General features: G+C 34.5%; 1 protein-coding gene across 6 annotated transcripts in view; it reads right to left on the bottom strand.

Moving 5' to 3' along the window:
- The window catches only part of KIAA1328 (KIAA1328 ortholog), a 218664-nt gene that overhangs the window by 151591 nt on the left and 53057 nt on the right, over nucleotides 1–14016 (bottom strand). The window lies entirely within an intron of this gene.

Genomic DNA, 14016 nt, shown 5'->3' with positions numbered 1-14016 from the left:
TAGCAGAAGCCCACTAGAGAAATTTAAAGTCTGGTACACCAAAGAGAACCAAAGTAACAATAAAACCCAAATCCAATTCCGCTAGTGACCAGAATGACTGAAACACACATTGCCTGCCTGCCTATAGAAGAAAAGAGGTGCCCATTTCTGAGCGTAAGTACAATTTACCTCAGTCTCTACTGTTCTTTAACGTACAATGTCAGGTATTAAACACAAAATAAAGAATTCTTTTGACAGCCTTATCAGTAGGCTGGATACAGCGCAGGAAGCAAATAACTTGAAAATAAGGCAGAAGAAATAATTCAAAATGAAGCACAAAGAAGATAAAAAAACAAAAACAAAAACGAAGCATCCAAGATCTCTGGTGCCTTATCAAACTCGTGTAACCGGAATCCCAGAAAGAGATATAACAGAGAAGGAATATTTGAAGAGATACTGATTGGTCAAGAACTTTGCAAAATTAGTGAAACAAAACAAACCATAAACCAAAGAAGCTCTAAGAGCTCCAAAGAGGACATGGGGAAACACACACACACACACACGCACGCACGCACACACACATACACATACCCCAAACATATCATAGTCATACTCCTGAAAACGAAAGTCAATGATAATATCTTGAAGAGAGAAGAAAAATTTTTTAAACTACTGAAACAAAAGCATATCACAATAGCAGCAATTTTCCACATTTGTAACCTGATAATTATAAATAATAATTAAAAAAACAGATATAACTGTGCACTTATTACATGTCACACATTCCTGTTACAAAAACCCTATGAAGTGCAATTAATCCCTTATTTTGCAGACGATGAAACTGAGATGTAGGGAAGTAAATTGCTCATGATCACACAGAATCTATGGAACTGTGTTCAAATCCCAGCAGTGTGGCACCAGTTCACGCTCTTAATCACTCTACCATTCTGTTTTGGCCAAGATCTTTATCTCTAACCCATTAGGGTCCTATAAACAGCAAAAATTAATACCGCCATCACTACTACCACACATTCTGCCCTGTCTGTGCTCCTAAAATAGAAGCAACTTCGATGAAAGGAAGAACAGAAACGTCCTCTATCCCTGTTGGCAGTGAATGTTAGCATAGTTTTCACAATTCTTTCTGAATAAACATTTCTAGGCAACAGGAAATCTTGACTTTAACTATACTATATGAACGTATTTTTGTGCTGACGTGCACCTTCTTGTTCTTACAAGGGCACTCCCTTTAGGAACCACTTCTCTCCCTTCTCTCCTTAAAAGCACAATGAAAATAATCCTATCAAGAAAAAAGTTATTACTCTTTCTAAATTCACAGCAGGCAGTCTCCAGGAAACCGTTTTGTCAGTGTTATGATTGACTTATTTTTAATAAGCTTTTTATTTTAGAATATTTTTAGGTTTACAGAAAAGTTGCAAAAAATATTATGGAGAGTTCCTATTTACTTCTCATATAGTTCTATTATTATTATTATATTACTGTGGTACATTTGTCACACCTAAGAACCAAAACTGTTATATTACTATTAACTACACTCCAGACTTTATTTAGACTTCGCTTTTCCATTAATGTCCTTTTTCTGTTCCACAATCCAATTCAGAGTATATTTAATTGTCATGTCACCCTTAGTTTCCTCTAGCTTGTGATAGTTTCCCAGTCTTTCCTTGTTTTTCATGACCTTGATAATTTCAAGAAATACCGGCCAGGTATTTTTGAAGAACGTTTCTCAATTTGAGCTTTTCTGATATTTTTCTCATGATTAGAGAAGGGTTATAGATTTTGGGGAAGAATACCACAGAGGTGAAATGCCATTGTCATCACATCAAAGCAGGGGTATGTGACATCTAAGATACCAGTGACGTTACTCGACCACTTGTTAAGTTAGTGTATGGCAGGTTTCTCCACTGCAGTTATTTTTCCTTTGTTGAATACAGCTCACTCTCTGGAGCAGAGGCTGGGAATTATGTTCCACCTTCTCAATAGGGAGTTATCTGCTTTATTTGGAATTCTTCTACAAGAAAGAGTTGTCTCTTCTCCCTCAGTTGACTAATTTATGTTTCAGCTACTGTTTAAAATGCAGTGGGCAAAAAAAAGGGTAAGATACATTAAATGTTTTTAGTGGAGATTTCACTTTCTTAAAGCTAAAGAACAAGCCCCTAGCTCACTTTCCAGCCCAAATCTACTAAAAAAAAAAGTTTTCAATTATTGCAGTTGGGTAAAAAATTTTGCCCAGTACATATACAGAAAATTAACCTTAGGAATGAAGCAAAGCTCATCCAAAGTATGCTCTGAATGGAAGAATATGGAATAGGACTTTGTCTTCACATCACTGTGAAACCAAAGCGTTTCTGTTTCTCTCTCTCTCTCTCTCTCCCTCCCTCCCTCCCTCCCTCTCTCTCTCTCTCCCTCTCCTTCTCTCTCTCTCTCTCTCTCTCTCTCTCTCTCACCCCCCTGCCCCTCTCTCTCCCTCTCCCTCTCTCCCCTTCCTTACCCCTTTCCCCTCCCTCCACTTTCCCTCAGGGTAGAGGGTGAGTAGGATGTAAGGAGAAAAGAAAAAGGATAAAATTGTTGTTCCCCTTTTCTATTAATAACACGAAAGGCCAAGAAAGGCATGATAACCAGATATATATTTTTAAAAAAGTATTTCAAGTTATTCTTGATTAGGCTATAATTTCTCATTTTCCAGATAATCTGTCCTTTATTCAATTAGTTAGGGACCAGAAAACTGAACCCCTTGAGCAAGGAGCTAGCTTCACAGTAAAATGAATATGAAAATGCTTACGAAACCCCATACCCAGAAGATCTGACTTTAAAAACTACAAAAGCTGAGGGTTTCAGACAACAATAAAAAACAATAAGAGAACCTTCAGAGAACTCCTAAAAGAAGAAAAAAATCAAAGAGGACAAAGGGTAAGAGAAGAGAGAAGAAAACCAGATGAAATGAATATTACCTGTAAAATTAACCATTTCGAAAAAAAAGTCATTTGTAAGAAATACAGTAATAAATATTTTTTTCAAGAAGGCTTAATTGTAACCAATGTTAAGTAGTTTGAACACATTTTGTACAGTACAAAATAAGGCTCCACACTTCTTTAGTGTATTCTAGGTTTGCCTAGGAAGAAGGTATTTAGTCAATGGACTGCAAAACACCAATAATATTCTATTTCTCTTCCTAAGCCCAGCTCTTTCTCTTTCTTGGCTATTACATCCACTGTTCATACAATTCCAGTGGTCCTCCACAAATTCTAATATTCTACCAAGATATGTCTTTATGTCTTGTTTTTACCTAAAATCTTCTCTTCCATTTCCTTAACTTAAATGAAACAGACTTCAACTAAAGGTAATTGTAATTCTATAAACTTTATTTTTATTTGTTTTATTTTTATTATGGTGACAGTGGTTAACAAAATCCAGTAAGTTTCAAGTGTACAATTCAACAATTAGTCATATATATTTTGCATTGTATGTTCACCGCCCATAATTAGATTTCTTTCTGTCACCACGTATTTGACTCCTTTTATCCCCCTACCCTCTGGTAACCACTAGTCTATCGTCATGTTCATGAGTTTGTCATGTTTTTTTCTTTTCGTTAATTTTACGTTTATATCCCACATATAAGTGATATCATGTGGTTTATATGTTTTTCTATCTGGCTTTCTTCACCCAGCATGATTATCTCCAGGTCCATCTATGTTGTTGCAAATGGCAGTATTTCATCTCTTCTTATGGCTGGGTAATATTCCACTGTATATATGTACCACAGCTTCTTTAACCAATCATCTGTCATAGGACACTTCAGTTGCCTCCATGTCCTGGACACCACGAATGTTGCTGCTATCAACATCACCAGGCAAATATATTTTCATATATAATTTTCAAGTCTTTGGGGGTAAATGTCCAGTAGAGAGATTGCTGGATTATATGGTAGATCAATTCTTAGTTTTTTGAGGAACCTCTATACTGTTTTCCATAGTGGCTGTACCAATTTGCAGTCCCACAACCAGTATAAAAGGGTTCCTTTTTCTCCTCATCCTTGCCAAAACTTGTTACTACTTCCTATTGATTATAGCTATTCTAACAGGTGTGAGATGGCATCTCATTGTGATTTTGATTTGCATTTCCCTTATAGCTACCTATGTTGAGCATCTTTTCTTATATTTGTTGGCCATTTGTATTTCTTCTTGGGAAAATTGTCTGTTCAGGCCCTCTGCCTATTTTTGAATTGGATTTTGTTGTTGTTGTTATTGAATTGTATAAGTTCTTTGTATATTTTGGATATTAGGCCCTTATTGGAGGTGTTTGCAAATATATTTTTCCATTCAGATGATTGTCTCTTTACCTTGCTGATCGTTTCTTTTACTGCAGAAGCCTTTTAGTTTGATATAGTTCCATTTTTTTTATTTTTGCTTTTACTTCCCTTGCCTTTGAGGTCAAATTCATAAAATCCTCTTTAAGTCCAGGGTCCACGAGTTTAGTTCCTATGTTTTCCTCTATGTAATTTATTGTTTCAGGTCTTATATTCAGGTCTTTAATTCATTTTGAGTTAATTTTTGTGTGTGGTGATAACAGCCTAGTTTCATTCTTTTGCAGATGGTTTTCCACTTTTCCCAGCAGCATTTATTGAAGAGACTTTCTTTTCTTCACTGTATATTTTTGACTCCTTTGTCAAAAATTATTTGCCCATATAAACCTGGGTTTCCTTCTGGACTCTCAATTCTGTTCCACTGGTCTGTGTGTTTGTTTTTCTGACCACGCCATTTTGATTATTGTCACTTTGCAGCATAATTTGAAGTCGAGCAGAGTGACAGCTCTGCTATTTGTTCTTTTTTCTCAGGATGGCTTTGGCGATTAGAGGTCTTTTGTGCTTCCATGCACATCTGATGATTTTTTTCCTATTTCTTTAAAAAATGATGATGGGATTTTGAGGGGGATTGCATTAAATCTGCATAATGCTTTAGATAATAAGGTCATTTTAACTATATTGATTCTTCCAATCTAAGAACACAGAATACCTTTCCATTTTTTTTTATCTTCTTCAATTTCTTTTAATGGGGTCTTATAGTTTTAATTATGTAGGTCCTTCACATGTTTTGTTAGATTTATTCCTAGGTAGCTTATTCTTTTTGTTGCAATTGAAAAAAAAATTATATTTCCACTCCTTTTTCTGACATTTCATTATTAGTGTATAGGAGTGATATGAATTTTTGAACAGCTTTTGTATCCAGAAACTTTACTGTGTTTGCTTATTTTTTCTAGTAGTGTTCTTGTGGAGTCTTTAGGGTTTTCTATATAGCGAATCATGTCATCTGCAAATAGTGACAGTTCAATTTCTTCATTTTCTATTTGGATGCCTTTTATATCTTTCTCTTGCCTGACTGCACTCGCTAAGACCTCTAATGTTATACTGAATAACAGTGAAGACAGCTTTATCTGTTCCTGATCTTGGAAGGAAGGGTTTTAGTCTTTCGCCATTAAGTATAATGTTGGCTGAAGATTTGTCGTATATGGCTTTATTATGTTAAAGTACTTTCCTCCAATTTTGTTAAATGTTTTGATCATAAATGAATGCTGTATCTTGTCAAAGGCTTTTTCGTATCTATTGATGTGATCACATTATTGTTATTTTTTAATTTGTTTATGTGGTGTATCACATTAATTGATTTGCTAATGCTGAACCATCCCTGTGCCCCTGGGATGAAGCCCACTTGATTGTGGTGTATGATCTTTTCAATATGTTGCTGTATTCTGTTCATTAGCAACTTACTTAGGATTTTTGCATCTGTGTGTACGAGAGATATTGGTCTGTAGTTTTCTTTTTGTATTACCTTTACCAGGTTTTAGTATGGGGTAATACTGGCCTCATTAATGAGTTAGGAAGTATTGCCTCCTATTCAATTTTTTGGAAGAATTTGAGGAGAATAAGTATTAAATTTTCCTTGAATGTTTGGTAGAATTCACTGGTGAAGCCATCTGGTCCTGGACTTTTACTTTTTGGTAGGTTTTTGATGATTGCTTCAATTTCCATACAGCTGATAAGTCTATTTATTTAGATTTTCCAGTTCTTCTTGATTCAATCTAGGAAGGCTGTATCTTACTAAGTACTTGTCCATTTCTTCTAGGTTATTAAATTTGACATTATATACTTTTTCATAGTATTCTTGTATGATCCTTTGTATTTCTACGGTGTCTGTCATAATTTCTCCTCTTTCATCCCTGAGTTTGTTTATTTGTGTCCTTTCTCTTTTTCCTTTAGTGAGTTTAGCCATGGGGTTGTCAATTTTATTAACCTTCTTAAAGAACCAGCTCTTTGTTGCATTTATTTTTTCTATTTTTTTGGGGGGGGGGTTCAATTTCATTTAATTCTGCTCCAATTTTGATTATTTCTTTTCTTCCACTGATAAGGCTTCATTTGTTCTTCCTTTTCTAGTTTTTGAAGATGAAGGGTTAAGTTGTTTATTTGGGCTCATTCCTTAACGATGTGAGCTTTACCATTATTACCGCTATTGCCATGTCTCAAAAGTTTTGATTTGTTGTACTATCATTGTCATTTGTGTCTCTGTATCTCTTGATCTCTCTTCTTTCTTCTCTGACCCAGTCATTCTTCAGTAGCATGTTGTTTAATCTCCATGTAGTTGTGGTTCTTCCCACTTTCTTTTTACAGTTGATCTCCAGCTTCAAAGCATTATGATCAGAGAATATGGTTGGTATGATTTCGACCCTCTTTTATTTGTTGAGGCTATCTCTGTGTCCCAGTATGTGGGCAATCCTTCATGTTCCAAGTGCACTACAGAAGAATGTATAAGCAGCTGTTTTGGGATGGAAGGCTCTGTAAATGTCAATTATAGCCAGTTGGTCTCACGTGTCTTATTTAAGGATGTTATTTCCTTACTGATTTACTGTTTGGATGATCTGTCCATATACAACAGTGAGGTATTTAGGTCCCCTACTATATTGTTTTGATCTGTTTCTCTCTTTAGTTCTGTTGGTAATTGCTTTACACATTTCGGGGCTCCCTGATAGGGAGCATAGATATTAATAATTGTTATGTCTTCTTGGTGTATGATTTCCTTTATCATTATGAAGTGTCCTTTGCGAATACCCATTATTCTTCTTTCCTTTCCTGATGGTATGAGCTAGCTCTTGTATTTTCCTTTCATTATTTTTCATTCTTCAGTCTCTCTCTTCTTCTGATTTATTTCTAGATTTCTGTCTTCGATATCATTGATCCTTTCCTCCATTTGGTCAACTCTATTTCCCAAGTTTGCTATTTCATTCTTCGTCTCTTTTAGTGTGTTCTTCATCTCCAGAAGTTTTATGGTTCTTTTTTTAGGGTTTTAATCTCGTTGCTAAAAAAAAAAAAAAAAAAAAAAAAAAAATCATTCTGCTGATTCAGTTTTTTCGATTCCTGGAATTGTTGATATGAATTATTTTGGATCCCATTGAGTTTTTCATAAATACCATCCTGAGTTCTCTCTCATTTAAGTCATATATTTCTATGTCGTTAAGCTTACTTCTGAAGATTCTTCTCCTTCTGAGCTGCTTTGTCACCTTGGTTGTTCATGGTGTTTAATGGACTATTTCCACTCCTGCATATTAATGGAAGTGTATTCTGCCCCTCCCTTTTTTTTTTTTTAACAAAAGTCTCTCTTTCACTTGTTGCTAAGAATGTGTTTTTCTTTTGTTTTCCAGTAGATGAAGTCTAAACCTTTGGATCTCTGCTTTATAAAATGCCTTAATAATGTCTTTTTTTTTCTTATGAATATTCAACCATGATCCCTACCCTCAGTCTCAGTCCCCGTTAGGTGTTAGCAATAGTTTAGGTAGCATTTGCTCAGATTCCCCTGGGGCTCTGCAATGTTCAGTCTTGGAAGATATGGCAGGAAGTGCCTTCTGGGTTGGAGATTGGGGGTAGTGGCTTAGCCTCGTGTTTTGCAACCATAGCTGATAATAATCAACTGTTGTTTCTCTGCCGTCCCCATTTTGTTTTGCTTTCTGCCCTGATCCCTGGGCACTGCTGCTGTGCGGAGCTCACAGCTCTTAGGCAGCGCTATTCAGGGAACTTGCTGCACCTTCTCCCCTCCCTCTCTTCCTGCAGGGAGCTCAGGCTGCAAGAGGCAGCTTCTTTGTTTCTCCCAGTCTACCTCCCAATTCCTGCAGTTCTGACCTGTGGTAGCTCTGATGTGCAAATCACTTGTTCAGACGTGCTTGTGTGCAGACTGGCTGTTATTTGATGAGTTTTAGATGTTCAGCTTATTGTTATTTCAAGCGAAGAGATCTACAGACTTCTCTCACTCCGCCATGCTTCTGATGTCCATAATTCTATAAACTTTAAATATAACTTTGGAGTTTACGAAATACTCTTTCTCTTATTCTCTCACTTGATTTTTATAATAATAGAAACACCATGGTGTATTATCATTTTACAAACGCAGCAAGGGGAACTTACATGACTGAAAGCCATATCAATTCTGATACTCTCAACAGGCCTTTACAAATTTACCTCAAATGAAGATCTGAATTCACTTGGTGGTTCAGCATACTGTAGTTCCTAAAGGTCCCTAATGACTTCCTAGTCAACAAATCCAATACATACTTTATGGTTCTTTTATATGACTTCTTTGGATCAGTAACTCTGTTAAACTGCCATCTTCCTTTAAATCTTTTTGGCATAATTCTTAATACTATTCCCTTTTCTCTAGCTACTTCTCATTCTAAGGCCCATCTTTCTATTCTTAACAGGTGTTAGGTCCTTTCCTTGGCTTTTATCTCTCTTCATGCTCTATGTTCAACCTCATACAATCTCTAAGCTTCAAAAGCCAATTATATTCTGATGTCTCTCAGAGCACATATGGTCCTGAATTTTATTCTCAACTCCAGACTCTTATCTTGATTAAATTACACATATCCTCAAAGTTAATGTGATCAAAATTAAAGTCACACCCCTTTCCTCTTTTTAAAAACCTGTTATGCCTATCCCATTTACCTATGTGCCCGATCTAGAAATCAGAGTCATCCCACTTATATTAGCTCTCATATCAAATCTTCATACTTATTCTACCTCTACATAGCTGTCAAGTTTCTCTAGTCTTTTCTATCCTCATTACCTCTGATTTAGCTCATCCTTTAGCATCTCTCTTATCTGGACTACTGATCTACTTATACACTAAGCTTCTGAACACTAATTTCACCCTTTTGATCTCTTCGTCTTGCTGCCAAAAAGATTCTTTTAAAACACCAATCAGATCAATTGACTGGCCCCTACAATCAATAATCAAAATCAAACAACCCCATCCTCCCTACTCTAGCTGATATCCCCATAGGGTAAGTCCAAACACCTTTGTTATTCAAAATACTCAATGATTTGGACTAAGCTTATCCTTCCTGTACCACTTCCTTCTGCCTTGCCTTTGCAACTTTCATCTCACCACTGAAACCTATACTTTCAGTTTACTATCAAACACCTTATGCTTCCTAAACACATTATGACAGTATCGTTCAACAGAATTTTAGGGTGATGTAATGTTCTATATATGTTTTATACAGTAACAGTCACATGGTAACTAAGTGAATTAGGTACTGAAGTTTTTATTTTATTCATCCTAATTTATTCAAATTTAAATTGTCACATGTAGCTCATGGCTACCATATTCAACAGTGCAGGTCTGTGCTCTCTATTTCTCTACATGTTGGAGTATGTCCCTCTGTCCCGAATGTTCCTTTCTTTACCTCTTACTTGCTGGCATGGTAATTTTCCATTCATCCTTCAAGATACAACTTGATGACTGTTTTATACAAAGTCTTCTTTGCCCCTATCAACTTCCACAACAGTTTTTGCCAAAAATAATAATAATAATAATAATAATAAGGTACCACTTATCACATTGCAGTCATTCTTTCAAGACATATTTTACTGAATGTCTGCTATGTGTTGAATGCTGTGCAAGGCACTGATATTACAAAGAAGAATAAATCACAATTTTGGAACAAGAAATTTCTTGCTTATTAGGACAAACAACTGCAAAACTATGTGACAGATGCTATACTATTCTGCTAATACTGTTCTCTAAACAATGTCATGCTCTTTTATATCTTGATGTTTTTCACATGCTTTTCCTTTTGTCTGGCATTCCCTCCTTTCCTTTCTCTACTTGATTAATTTCTTTGTGCATTAAGATTCAGCTCAAGAGTCAACTCCTCTGGGAAGTCTTCCTTGATCCCTAATTAACTTTTCCTCTGCTCTCTGAAATCCTATCCTGAAAATATCTCTATTACGGCCTTATCACATTGTATTACAAATACTTTGTTTCCCTCATACAGTGCATTAGATAGTACCTAGTACACAGCAGGTACTTAAAAACTATTTGCAAAATATATGTTTATATACTAAGTAAGAGAGATATTATCAATTAAACATTATTCTTACTTTCACTTCTGTCAATAACATACACAACTATGACTTTTCACCTGAGCCTTATAAGGCAAATTTCCATTTACATCTTTGGTAAATGGACATATTCTGAAAGGCCTACAGGCAAAGCAAATGGAACACATCCAAAACTTATTTAACCTATCCAAAAAAATACCCGAGCCTTGTTCTGAGTCCCTGCCTCTTTAGGGGACCAATACCTACAAGTAAAAAAAAAAAAAAAATGCTTTTACGCATTTTGAAACCAAGTATAATAAATGTTATACATGGTCCACTTTTACTCAAAGCATCACAATTGGCTATCACTATTTTAATATTGTACTATCTTTCTTCTTAAATAAAACTAAGTGACTGAAGAATCATGCCTTGGCCATTTTATAATTTTGGTCATATGTGCTCAGAAAAGTCTTAAAGTCTTAAACCAAAAAGACATTAATATTTATCAAAGTGTCACAGAGCTAAACCAAAAGTACTCAAAAGCTCCTAATATATCACTTCTTATTCTCTCTTATCTCACTATGCACAATTCCTAAGAAAATAAATGACAACAAAACAACAGGAAAAAACTATAGAAATAATAAGTATCCCATAAAAAAAAATGTATTTGCTAAACTGAATTAAAAGTTCTATACATTTTAAAAGTAAACAATTATAAATCAACTTAAAATGATGATTTGGTGCTCTACGTCCAACTTCCAGCCTTGTTTGTGATCTTAAGTGGAAAAGTATAGTGTTCCCATTTAAGTATGAGTGTAAATTTTCCTTAAATGTCTAGAATAGGCTGAGACATCCTATTCTATTTCTAGTTGTCAGAGACATTTATAATGAAGAGATATTGGATTTTGTCATATATTTTCTTCATCTACTGAGATAATCATACAGTTTTTTGCTTTTGGTTAATATGGTGAATTATACTGATTTTTGAATGTTAAGCCAATCTTGCATTCTAGAAAAATTTTGGTCATGATATATTATAGTTTTTATACTGTAGGATGTGATTTGCAAATTAATATTCTGTTGAGAATTTTTACATTTATGTTAAAAAGGGATACTAGATCCAGTTTACTTTTCTTGTAGTATCTTTGCCATGTTTTGGTACCAGGTTAATGTATGCAGTAATGAGTTGGGAAATATCCTCTTCTCTTTCAATTTTCAGAAATAGTTTGTGTAGGACTGCGTGCATGGAAGAGGCCTGATCTGCTTACAAACTGCGCATTTCCAGAAGGGCCTGATTTTGTGACTGGCCCTTGGCTGGCTCTTTGGATTTGAACTCTTAGAAATGTTCTGATAAAAACTGTTTTAAATATTTTGAGCCTTGAACTGAACTATACCAACTTGTCTAACTGTCTAGAGGGTTTGTGCAAACGCTGTGACTTACAGTGCTTTCAGTAACTACAATTGGTCATGTAGTGATTGATCCCCCAGTAAAAACCATGAAGTCAGTGAAAGAACCACTAAAAAGCAAGAAGCTGAATAATTGCCGGAGCTCACACAGGGATGAAAATAGGTAGCATTCTAATCAGCCAGAGTAGACGAACTATTTACTACATAAGATACTTGATAGGGTCCTCAAGGAAGCCACACCTTAAAAGTGTGCTAACTTGGCCCTAAAATAAAGGTTGATATGGACATACTCTAATAATGCTTAAAAAACAAGATCTGAAAGACACAAATTGATTCCAAATAACTTGTTTTAGTGTCTGAATAAAGATCAAAACTTTTTGTAATCTACAAAAAGTAAAACGAATTAAGTTTCACAGAGTAGAGGGTAATGTTATATCTTTGCAAGGTTATTATAGATATAGTACAACATTAATGCCAAGTAGATTTTAATAATTTAAAGAGCATGTTGTAATACCTAGAGCAACCACTAAACAAAAATGTAAAGGAGTAGAACTAAAATTCCAGTAGAGAAATCAATATAATATACTGAATAGCCTGTTAACACAAAATATGGCAGGAAAGGAGCCTCAGAAAAATATGACAACTAGTAAACCAATAGCACAACGGAAGACCTAAATCCAACTGTACCAATAATTAAGTAAATATAATAGATTAAGTGCTCATGATTAAAATACAGATTGTCAGGCTGGATAAAGTAAAACACAACACCCAACTATACACTGTACACAAGCGATGCACTGGAAATAAAAGTAACGTATAGGGTGCCAGTACTGAGGGTGGAAGAAGACATGTCATGTAAACAGTAAGCATAAGAGTTGTTATGACCATATTAATACCAAAGTAGACTTCAAGCAAAGTATTACCACAGATATAGAGAAAAAATTCATAATCATAAAAGAATAAATCAGACACATATAACAATAATACAGGTATATATATATCTAGTAACATTACTCCAAATAATACCATCAAGCATTTTGATCCAATTAACATTTAAATCTAGAAAACACTACCCAACAACTGTAAAATATATATTCTTTTCAAGTGTACATAGAATATTCATCAAGATATACCACATACTGGGTTGTAACACAAGCCTCATTAAATTTCAAAGGGTAAAATTACAGAGTATGCTATCTAAGCATAAAGAAATTAGGTTGGAAATCAATAACAATATACTTCCAAATGACTCGTGTGTCAAAAAAGAAATTTTAAAAAATTCAAAAATATTTCAGACTAAATGATAATACAAATACAGTATTTCGCAATTTGTGGAATACAGCATAAATCAGAGCTTAAATGATATCTTTAAATGCTTATGCTAAAAATGAAGAAAGTCTTAACAATAATCTCAGTTTCCATCTTAAGTGCTAGGAAATGATTGGCAAATTAAGCCCAAAGTAAGTGAAAGAAAAAATTAATATAAAAGCGAAAATAAAGAAAATAGAAAACAGACATGAAGGAAAACTAAGAATGTTGAAAGTGGATTTTTGAACATTAATAAAATTGGTAAGACCTTTGCAAGACTAATAGAAAAGAGTTAAAAATACTAATTGACAATATAAGGAAAAAAAGAGAACGTATCACTACAGGTGTTATACAAATCAAAAGGAAAATAAGGAGAATCCCATTTCCTATAATGAAGTAGTTTATTTTGAACTGATCCTTCCACAGGTAATAATTCAAAGCTCTAGACATAAATTCTAGATGTAAAAAACCAGAAATCAGATTTTCTCTGATTTCTTTCATCGGCATTTTATAGATTTTAGCATACAGATACTGCATATATTTAATACCTGTTTCATTTGTGGAGGAAACACTGTAAATGGTGCTTTTTAAAAAATTTTAGTTTCCAATTATTCATTGGGATAAATATTTGCATATTGATTTTGTATCTTGTAATGTTTTAAATTCATTTAATAGTTCTAAAAGTTTTTTAAGATTCCTAGGGATTTTTATAGAGATAACCAAAGCATCAGAACTTTAAATTAATCTCTAATCCTTTCTTCCACAACGATCGCCACGACTTTTTGCTGTCTCATCAAAAGATCTTCCTTTAATGGAGCACAAGCTGATATGTTTGGGCCCGAAAGAGAGAGACTCAACTGAGCAGCCCTTATTTCTTAACTTTCTTCACTACATCTGTCTTATAGTCTAAAGATACTAGAAAAGGAAAATAAAAAACTCAA

This window comes from Rousettus aegyptiacus, unplaced genomic scaffold, assembly GCF_014176215.1.
Source record: "Rousettus aegyptiacus isolate mRouAeg1 unplaced genomic scaffold, mRouAeg1.p scaffold_m13_p_12, whole genome shotgun sequence".
Classification (NCBI taxonomy): Eukaryota; Metazoa; Chordata; class Mammalia; order Chiroptera; family Pteropodidae; genus Rousettus; species Rousettus aegyptiacus.
The sequence above is the reverse complement of the archived record's forward strand: the minus strand, read 5'-3'. Positions and strand labels throughout refer to the sequence as shown.